Source organism: Corvus kubaryi, unplaced genomic scaffold (assembly GCF_017639235.1).
Source record: "Corvus kubaryi isolate FWS band 111438036 unplaced genomic scaffold, C.kubaryi_AGA036_p1.0 split1-131, whole genome shotgun sequence".
NCBI classification, from domain to species: domain Eukaryota; kingdom Metazoa; phylum Chordata; class Aves; order Passeriformes; family Corvidae; genus Corvus; species Corvus kubaryi.
Genome location: NW_024582073.1, coordinates 2,087,987 through 2,097,990, shown reverse-complemented (window position 1 = coordinate 2,097,990; position 10,004 = coordinate 2,087,987). Strand labels below are relative to the sequence as shown.

Here is a 10,004-nt window from a genome sequence, read left to right as displayed (position 1 = left end):
GTTTCAGTATTAGCAGTTTGACTCTTTGATTATTTTAGCATGGACTCACAATTTCTCCTTTTAAGCAATCTTGTCTGAATTATCCCCTTGTCTTAAGGTCCTTCTACCTGAATAAAAAACTTAATCACCTTCCATTTTTCATACTTCCATGAGTCAGCTGGTTAAAATACATGAAAAAAATTTCTACAAATCTAAAATTGCATGTAAAAAGATTAAATCCAATTCTTGAAGCTGTAGTTCAGAACAAAAAAAGCCAACACAATCCTGATTTGAATTCCATATAGAAATACAGGAAGTATTAGTGTCCTGTAGGCAACATGTGGAGAGGACCTGGTAAGCTCCTATATGAAAGAGTCTACAAATTTTTTTCATCCATATTCAGGAAATAGGAACTAACTTTGAATGGATGTAAGAAAAGACAATTAGCTTGATCAGGGATATGAAGAACCTGCTACACAAGAGAAGACTGAAAGCTTTTTGCTTATTGAGGCTGGCAAAATGAAATCAGAGACAGAATATGGTAACTTCCGGGAAACCCATTTGAGAAGGAAAGGGAGAGGGAAGGTTACTCCAACTAGAGGATGGTACTGACACTCTAAAAAAGAATAAAAATATAACCTGTCAGTGGATTCCCCTGAGGATGAAACAGGAATATCTCCTAACATCAGAGCAGTGAAGCTCTGAAATACCCTTCCAGAGGAATAACTCAGAGCTTTTGTACTTCAGCAACCAAAAAACTGCTTATATGACTCTGGTTATGATGAGTCATTCTGCTTTAGCATGTAGCCTGAAGCATCTGTCTTGAATACAGTTTCTTGGTTTTGTGAAATTTGCATAATTCAGGATTTCTTAGGAAAAGACTAAGTCACAAGTTACAGGGAGAGAGCTGCACCTTTTCTGACCTTTACGCTCACAGGCATTTACTATGTGAACCATAATAGCTGCAAGACTACAAACTGCACCATAGCCACTGCCATTAGCTTTAGCTCTAGAAATACGCTATTTTTAAGCAAACTGGATACCACAAAACTTGGGACTGGAAGGTCTTCAATACCAGGATTAATAGGTCATGCTCTGTATAATTTCTGACAGTGAGCAGTGATGAACAAATTACCCTGCAAAGAATTGCTTTTAGACCAGTACAGTCCATGTCCAACAGGCACTTGCAGGGTGTTAAGTTCTATGTCTTACAAAGCATTTAGAGCCAACCTGTTAATCCTCATAGTTATAGTGTTGTTGTAACGAGTTCAGTTCTGCTCTCTGTTGGATATCTTGCTTCTTTGGGTCACACTAAAACAATCTCTTTTTGCCGCACTCTTTTTAATTGGGAAATAAATCAAATCCATGTTTGCTCATTCTTATAAAAAGTATATATAAAAAATAAAAACACAAATTGTCTCTAAATCATTGTGCTTAGGCCTAATGATTCCCAGGCAATGTAACAAACACATTCAGTGTTCTCCAAAACTACTTTAGTAATTAAAATACATCCACCATTTCAGAAAGACAAAGGATTAAAGGGGAGCTTCTGGATATCATGAAGCTATTGTGAACTATTCCATTATATAATCTTCTTCATGAATCAGCCAGCTCCATTTCAAGACCAGTTACTTTAGTTCCCCTCTCTACATACACCACTACTACAAAAATTCAGATATTGGCTCATATATCTCAGCCAAATGTATTCAAGGGCTTCTTGTGCCAGCATCTTCTTTTACCAATCTAAACAATTCCTCTCTCTTGCCAAAACTTAGCCTTTTAAATATATGCTGCAATCATATCTCCTATCAGTCTTATATTTACTGGGATAAAAACCTTCTTTTTTGAGTATTTGCACTGCAAATTTCAGTATAATATATATACATCTTGAAGTAGGATTTGATGAGGGCAATTGTCCTGTGACAGCTGGCAGATCTTTGGCAAGATTTTTCTTTGCAGTTTCCATGTATTTAGTAATCTTACTATGTGGTGCCTTGTGCATCAGCATTTTAACAAATGTAAAGATCAGCCAAATAATAAGAAATTTTAATGCAAACTTAGATATATACAAATGTATTATGCAAATACACATTCATATTTAAAGTAACGATTCACTGCTTTCTACATGGTAGATTGTTTATTCCTCCTGTGTAAGTGACCACATGTGGGTGGCTAGAGGGGATAAAATATATGTATTGACGTCATGAGAAAAACAGTCTTCTATCACTTTTTGCTCAGTTAAGCTCAGCACATTTCAGGTATCAAAAGAAGAAAATAATAATATTGCATGACTCATACTTTTTATTCAAGAAAATGAACAGCAGTGTACAGAAAAGTGGTGGATACAAATCCATCATATGAATAATACCCCAAATTTAATACCCTAGAATCCTCTGGTGGGTTCAACGAATTTTGCAGGATACGTTTTTCATTATCATGTCATCTCTTACTGATGAATAGTAATTGCAGGAGTGGAACAATACAACCATTTTTTGGGTGCCTTCTATTGTATTTTTCAAAAGAGAAAGTGAACAAAAAGAGTAAAGCAAGGGCTTCGGTGGATCGATGTCGCATTTGTCCCTACTGGGTCCCTCGTGGACCGCTTAGGTGGCGCTCTGCCAGCACCTACGCGTACACACGATCTCACCTTTGCAGGTGGTCGAGAACAGCTGCTCGCACACACAGTCTAAGCATGAACCAGAGACAGGGAGGTGAGAGGGGCTCTCTGCATGCAATTCCGAGGCGTTTAATGGCAACACTCCGAAGGGAACAGTGGCAAGAACGAAAAACAACCGAAAGCCCGCGCTCGTTTTATCCCGAAAACTCCCAAAGGCGGGCAGAGCATCCAAAACCAATAGTATGAGGGCTAGGGGGCAGAGGCAAGGCTGAGTGACATAACAGGGGCCAATGGGAAAAGGGATGGGAGGGGGAGAGGGCCAGTGACCAGCAGAATCTAGACAAAGGGAGAACTTTTCTAGCACATTGTTGTAAGGAGGGACCATTTTTAAGGCAACTTGAGGGGTGTAAAGTGTACTTAGCCACCGCAACAAAAGAGCAAATCCAAAGTTCAGTGACAGTTGAGGAAGTTATCTAGGTGATATTTTTCTTCGAAGAAAAAACTTGAAGAGCAAATGTTCTAAATCAAGAAGAAAAACTATGTGCAATATCCAAAATTTTGCATTCTTCCTTACCACTTAAAACTTCAGCTTCATCTCATCAAAAAGCTGCAAACATATCATTTTAGTCCACTTCAGAGTACATATATGCATAATGTATACTTAGTTTTAAAGTACACACATCGGAACACTGATGAGCAAGGACATACGCAATGCACCTAGTCATAGAATCTGTGGCATCTCTGTAGTCAGTTACAAGCCCCAGTTGTAAACATTATTTTCCTCGGGGAATATTTCAGTAATTAATGAATGCTGTTGTTATGCAGAGATGGAGCAGTGTGCTGACATTATGGTTTTTCCAGTGGTATAACTGGGACTGAATGATTCAGAGAACTTCCTTCCCACCATGCTAGGCAGAGCTGAACTTAAAAATGTGTCAGTATATATTTATACTCCTTCTTTTCCAAGGGCAGAAGGGCTGTTTAAGTCTTTCACATCTGGCTGCTCTCTCCCACCCTTTTCCTGTGGGAAGTTCTTCTCTTACATCTTTGGCTACAGAGAAGGGGAAGAATAGCTGTTTGAAGGACTACACAGCAACCCAAAGGTCAGTGAAATCTTCCTGGGAAAGCTGATTAAAAGTATTACTTTATTCTCAAAAATGATTTTTAAAAAAATTTTGGTCCGTTTTCTGAGCAACTGAGACATGTTGAACCACAGAAACTGATTCAGGAGAGCTGGAGGTTGTGATAAGCAGGAGCTCGAGGATACAGAGTAAAACTGCTGAACTGAAACTAAAATGTATGGCAAACATCAGAGTAATGGACTGTTAATTAATTACTGACCGGTGCCATTGATGTAGAATTGCCTTTGTCATTAAAATTAACTGACTGAAACATGTTGAGCAGCTCATGTTTCTCATGATGTGTCTACAGTGCACAATTGACATGGACTGCTAAAGTGCCTCCAGACTTTTGGAGAACTAAGTTCACATGTCAGGTAAAATAAAACAGCAGAGACACAAAGTTCTATATAAATAGTTACCAGAATTCAGAGAAAGACTTGTTTGTTAAAAGATAACCTGAGCATCCTTTACACAGAAACATACAAACCTTTACACAGAGGTTTGTTCTCAAGTGTGAACTTTGTTCAGGAATCCCAGAAGTTCAGTGAGATAGCATCTGTATCTGGTTATCCAAGCTTTCTTTATAAATCACAGGCAAGGTGCTATCTTCCCTCTAAACTGAAAAGTTTGGACTCTTCAAGATAGCTGAGTGTGTGAGGACATTAAGTGATACAGTCTATGGGTTCTGTTGATGCTGGGAAAGAAAAAAAGTTTATGGTTCAGAAGATATTCTGAGTTTGCAGAGCTGATAACAATAGCAGTACCCAACAGCATCACTTTTACAGGACCATATCTAGTTCCAATTTAAGCCTTAGCATTTCAATTCTGCTGCAACACATTATAGTTTTCTTTCTGCTGCTCTCCATACCAGACAAGCCTGCATTGACAGATGCTAATTTTGTGCAGAACTCCACTGAGTAATGCATGTGATGCATAAATGCAGAAGTAGGGCATACAATTTCTGAATTTAGCTAGCAGCTCTACAAAGATCGGATTGAAAAACTTGCAGCTATTTCATGTCTTAGAAAGAGTCAATAACCAAAATCACTACCCCAAGTTAATTTAAGAGATTACCTCCTTAACTTCTCTCAGACAAATTAAGGTGTCAATTTGCTGCACAGGTCATGTGGAAAAGTAGAAGAGATGAAAAGAAGCCAACCCTCACAATCTCATAAGGCACATTTCTCTCTCTAAATGGGCCAAAACTCATGCTGCTGGTTCAGCTTCAGCAGGTCACCTAATACTGTCTTACTGAGGCCACTCATGTGATTCATTATGGCTAATCAAACCCTAAGTACTTAAGCAAATTCTGATCCCAGAAGAGAGTATGTTGAGCCTGCAAACAGAGACTGTTAAGCAGTGGTTAATATGTAAGCAACCTGATGAAAACAGAAACAAAAAGTGTATTTTCTTTGCTGATGAGGCTGGGCAAGTTTCTAGGCATGCGTTCCTCCTACTTTTAAAAGTTTCATTGACACGGCCTCAGTTGCTCAATGCCTGAGACTTGCCATAGTTTGCTGGAGGTACTCGTTAGTTACCTCAGCGTTGCTCGCTAGAAAACAGGAGATGATTGCAGCTCTCCTGCCACTCCCCCTTACACTCCCCTTGGTACGCCCCCTTGAAGTCTCAAATGGCAAGCCTGCTTTAGGCAGCTGCGGATCAAGTCCTGCTAGAACTTTTTCCTATTGGGGAAAAGCAGTCATTCATTTTTGAATCTACACAGCCAAGTTCTCTAAAGAAAATAAATCTCCAACTATTAAAAATTGTCATCCAGTGTTCATGTAAATGTTCTTTTAAACCTCCATACTTCTTTTTTCCCTGCAAATGGGTAATTAATTACTTACAGAGATACACTACTTTTCCATAATTTATTTAAATGCTGTTTTGTTGTTGTTCAGTCTAATAAAATACAGTGGGGTTTTTTTATTAATGCGTATTAAAAATACTTCTTGGCTTTTTCTTCCTTTGCAAACTTTTTTCCCCTCTGTGTTTGTATTTTAAAAGTTTAAAGGACAATCTGTCCTGCATAATAAAAGTCCTTAGTTATCTAATGGCTAAATGTAGTCCAGGCAACCAAAACATGAACCTTCTGCTCTGCTACATAGTTCTGTCATGGCCATATCAGCATTAACCTGTTTTCAAGGAAGAATGCCTTCCTTTTTACAGCATTTACATTACTCAAAGAACCACTGTCTATGAATAACTTTGCCATGAGCTAGGTGGTGAAGAGGGAGGAGGCTAGAGCTTAGCCTCCTCCCCCCAGATCGCCAGCCAGCACAGCTCACAAGTACATGTTTAAACGTCAAGACATTAAGTTTACTATATGTCCATTAAGTATGTTAGTACTATCTCTTCAACATTTCCTCATGTCAGTAGGACACACAGGACAATAAATACTCAGAACAGAAACAATTAAATAGAAAAACCCAGTGAAAAACAGGAAGGTGAAAGGAACATATTAACAGAGGAAAATACTAGAATTTTCAAAATGAGAACACAGTCTTATGTTTCAATTGCTTCACTCAGGTAGAAGATGAATAGTGGGGAAAGAAAGAGGATGCGTTATTTATTCACTTTGTTTTGAACACATGATAAAAATTTCCTTGCATTTATCAGCTAAAGAATGTGGTGGAAAATGGTCATTTCATACTCATGCAACAAAAGCACATACAGTGCAGCAAGATGGGTAACTGGAATTTCACAAAAGTAATTTTGTATCACAGCTTTGGTGAGACTAATTTATTCTGTTCTGCTTAATTATTGTAGCATCTGACTTCTCACATGTAATGTAGTATATAGAGCATTTAGTGAAACACTTGTGTGTACAAATCCAGTTACTCGAAAACTACCCTTCAATAGTATTCAGAAGATTTTATGTATCACATACATAATTTCCTGATACAGATTGGAACATTTAGTCAGAACTGTTGTTCTGCACACATGGCTAGGGCAAGAGCAAAGGCAAATAACTTTCTGATTGCCAATGTTTTGGTTGAATAGGCTGCCCCTTTAGTCACATGATTTCTCTGAATAACTGATGCATATTCTGAAAAAAATCTTCACTGTATTGCTTACCTTATTGATGTAGCTATTTCTTAGTAGGCTGATGACACTGTACCTGAAAGGTTCAGAAAAGGAAAGATGAAAAATTCTAATGATAATTTAAATGTAGAAGTAGTCCATTAACATGGGAACACAACATGACTTTTAACAGAATGGTCAATTATTATTTTTCTGCAAATAAACAGAGAATAGTTTAATTTATAGTCATAAATTCACTTATGAAGTGCTAAGTCACTAAACAGTCACCCCCCCAAAAATATTTCTGCTCTTCTTATCTTGTCAGATTGGCCCTCTGCATGATCTTCTTCTGTGAGAAGCAAGAGACTCACAGAATGAGAGCTCAATCAGAGTTATAGATGTCTGACTTCTTTCAGATTTGCAGTTCTGAAAGAGTTTCCCTGTAGAAGGAGAAAGGCAAAACCTAGCTGGTTAAAGATGGAATTTAAAGTACTTTTGAAAGGAAGTTCCTGAAAGCCTACATTAGGGATGCATGTGTGTGGGTATATGCATACATAATGTATATATTTACATATATATGTACACACACACCATGTATGGTGACAGAATGTCATAGAAAAGAGATGAGCAGATCCATAGCCAAAATTTGTAAAGGTATGCCCAAGGATTTTATGTATTCATAAAAGGAACCCACAAGGATCATCAAAGTCCAGTTCCTGGTTCTGCACAAGACAGCCCCACGAGTCACACCCTGTGCACGAGAGCATTGTCCAAAGGCCTCTTGAACTCAGATAGCTTGGTGCTGTGACCATTTCCTGGGGAGCCTGTTCCAGTGCTCAATAACCTTCTGGATGAATTTTTTTTTTCCGAAAATCTAACCTAAACCTCCCTTGACAGAACTTCAGGCCATTCCATCGGGTCCTGTTGGGTCACTAAAGAGAACCTGCCCCTCCACTTTCCCTCGTAAGGATGTTGAAGATTGCTATGACATCTCCCCTCAGTCTCTTCCAGGCCAAACAGACCAAGTGACCTCAGCCTCTCCTCATACGGCTTCCCCTCTTGACCCTTCACCATCTTTGTAGGCCTCCTTTGGACACTCTCTAATAGCTTTATATTCTTCTTATATTCTGGTGCCCAAAATTGCACACAGTATTCTATGTGAGGCCACAGCAGCGCAGAGCAGAGTGGGATAATCCCTGATAACCCATGAACCAGATGGATGATTCAGATTATAGCGTTAAAAGGAAAGGACCTATTTAAGTAGAATCTATGCAGGAAGAAAAAGATGATGACTATAAGATCTATTCCAGCTATTCTCAGTGTTATTCTTAGCATTAGCCATTCTTAGCCTAAGGCTATTCTTAGCCTTAAAATGAGTTTTTAAAGATATCTGGCTGAGAGAAATTATTTGAATTATTTAGGCTGAAGCAAAGGGAGGGACTAAAACTCTTCAGCCTGGGGATAGTTGGAGCTGCCAAGTTCCAGGTATCTCAAACAAATGTGACAAGGCTTGTAGGAAAAGGAAGTGCTTGACAACACTAGAATGAAAAGAAGCTGCATTGCAGTTGTTGTACCCATCCTGTGGCACTTTCTGCTGCTCTCAGACAAACGTTGCCTATGATGTCTCCCAAAACAAAGTGTTACCTGCTAGGACAGACAGGGCGGCTCCTCTACCTTCGTTCCCAACACTTCCTGGAGCTTCCTCACAAAATCCCACCACATGCTCCTGAAAGGCGCCTCGGGACGCCTCAAGGTCCAGCAAGCGGCAAAGGGCTTTTGGGAGGCGCTCCTCCTGCCTCCCAGCGCAAAGCACCCACCCGCCCGCAGGCTGCGGGAAAATTGTTTCTGAGGGCGGATCACTCGTGAACCCCCCGCCAGAGCTATTCCCGTGCAGAATATCAAAGCACTCGGGGCAGAACAAGGTTGGAGAAGCCCGTGGTTGCTGGGATTGAGAAGCCGGAGAGCGTCGCGGGTGGGACTCCAGCGGTCGCTTCCGCGGAGGTGCAACGGGTCTGTGAGGGCGGGGGCAGCGGGGCTGTACAGGCTCTGAGACCGCGGTGCCGGGGCTGACCGGCCTCCCTTCCCCGGGGCAGACAGCGGGGAACGCGGTACGACCCTTTAAGGAAAACACCCATCCCTACTGCGCCTCCGCGCCGCTCAGCTGAGCGGACTCTCCTAAATGGAGAAGAGGGAAGGGCGGGCAGGGGGTCGGCAGGGTGGGGTTTGCCGGCCCGCACGTGTGGAAAGGCCGGGCATGGGGGCTCCCTGAGGGGAGGAGAGCCCCGGCTTCGGCTGCCGAGAGAACCCGGCCGCTGCCAGCGCAGCTCCGCGCAGCCCGAGCCGCCGCAGGGAGCTGTGCCCGGGCCGCGTAAGTGGCTCCCCTCTGCCGCCTTCCCTTCCTCGGGACCGGGTGGGCAAGGGCTTGGAGGGAGCGCCGCTGCCGAGGGCTCTCGGCTGGCTCGGACGTGGTGGGGAGGGCTCTCAAGTCCCAGGTGCAGCGAGGCCGCTGTGCGGCCGGAGGGGCCCTGATCCCCACCTCGCTCCGAGGAGTTATTCCTGGCATCGGGCGGCGTGCGCGGGGAGAGGAGGGAAGGAGCTCTCTGCTGCCTTTTAAAGTCCGCCGTCGGGAAAACGGCGCTGGCGTTCCCCCGCTGGCGCTGGTTCCAGCGCTGGGCTGCTGCAGCCAGGGAGCGCGGGGTTGGATGTGGCACCAGTGGGTGTCGGGCACAAGGGGAAAGAGCACCTGAGGGCTCCTGGGCGGCACGTGTGGGACCTTTTTTGCTGGTCCTGGGGTAGCATTTGCTGCTGCTGTAAGGGTTTGGAGGCGTCGATGGGTGAAACGCCCCCCTTGGGTTTCTGATAAGCTCGCTCAAGGCATTGACTTTACCTGGAGGTGCTGTCCGTGCAGGTGTTACCCGTGCGGGGGTTTATTGACTCAAAGCACACAGTTGCAGTGCAATCCCAGTTCTTCAGTGCGTTTTGGGAAGTTGAGGAAATCACACTTCAGTGGAGAGCAGAGAGTGGGTGCAGGTCCCTAACTGTGGTAAAACAAATTTAGGAAATGTAAGATTGCTCCTTTCTGCCGACTTTGCATGTTTAAATGTAGAAATGTGTTTCAAGTATATATGACCCTACATATAATGCTACTGACAGCTGGAGAAAACTAGTCCAGTAAAATAAGTTTAAAGTTTAAGGTATCAGAAGCAGGAGAACATAATCCTTCAGTGTAAAGTATTTGGTATTGGGTGAGATTTGTGATACCACGT

General features: G+C 42.3%; 1 protein-coding gene and 1 long non-coding RNA gene across 8 annotated transcripts in view; one reads left to right on the top strand and one right to left on the bottom strand.

The window, feature by feature from the left end:
* Positions 1-952: 952 nt before the first annotated feature.
* On the bottom strand, positions 953-9,572 carry LOC121676516. The gene is made up of 3 exons (XR_006020491.1): positions 9,275-9,572; positions 6,793-6,835; positions 953-4,411 (listed from the first exon to the last, which is right to left on the bottom strand). It is a non-coding gene; the product is annotated as an uncharacterized LOC121676516 (long non-coding RNA).
* SLC7A2 (solute carrier family 7 member 2) overlaps positions 8,598-10,004 on the top strand; it is a 53,871-nt gene continuing 52,464 nt past the window's right edge. For 3 of the 7 annotated variants that reach the window (XM_042053138.1, XM_042053134.1, XM_042053130.1), the window contains exon 1: positions 8,965-9,106. The gene's annotated coding sequence lies outside the window, so the exon portion shown is untranslated. The other 4 variants (XM_042053136.1, XM_042053133.1, XM_042053131.1 and 1 more) reach the window with 4 other exon arrangements.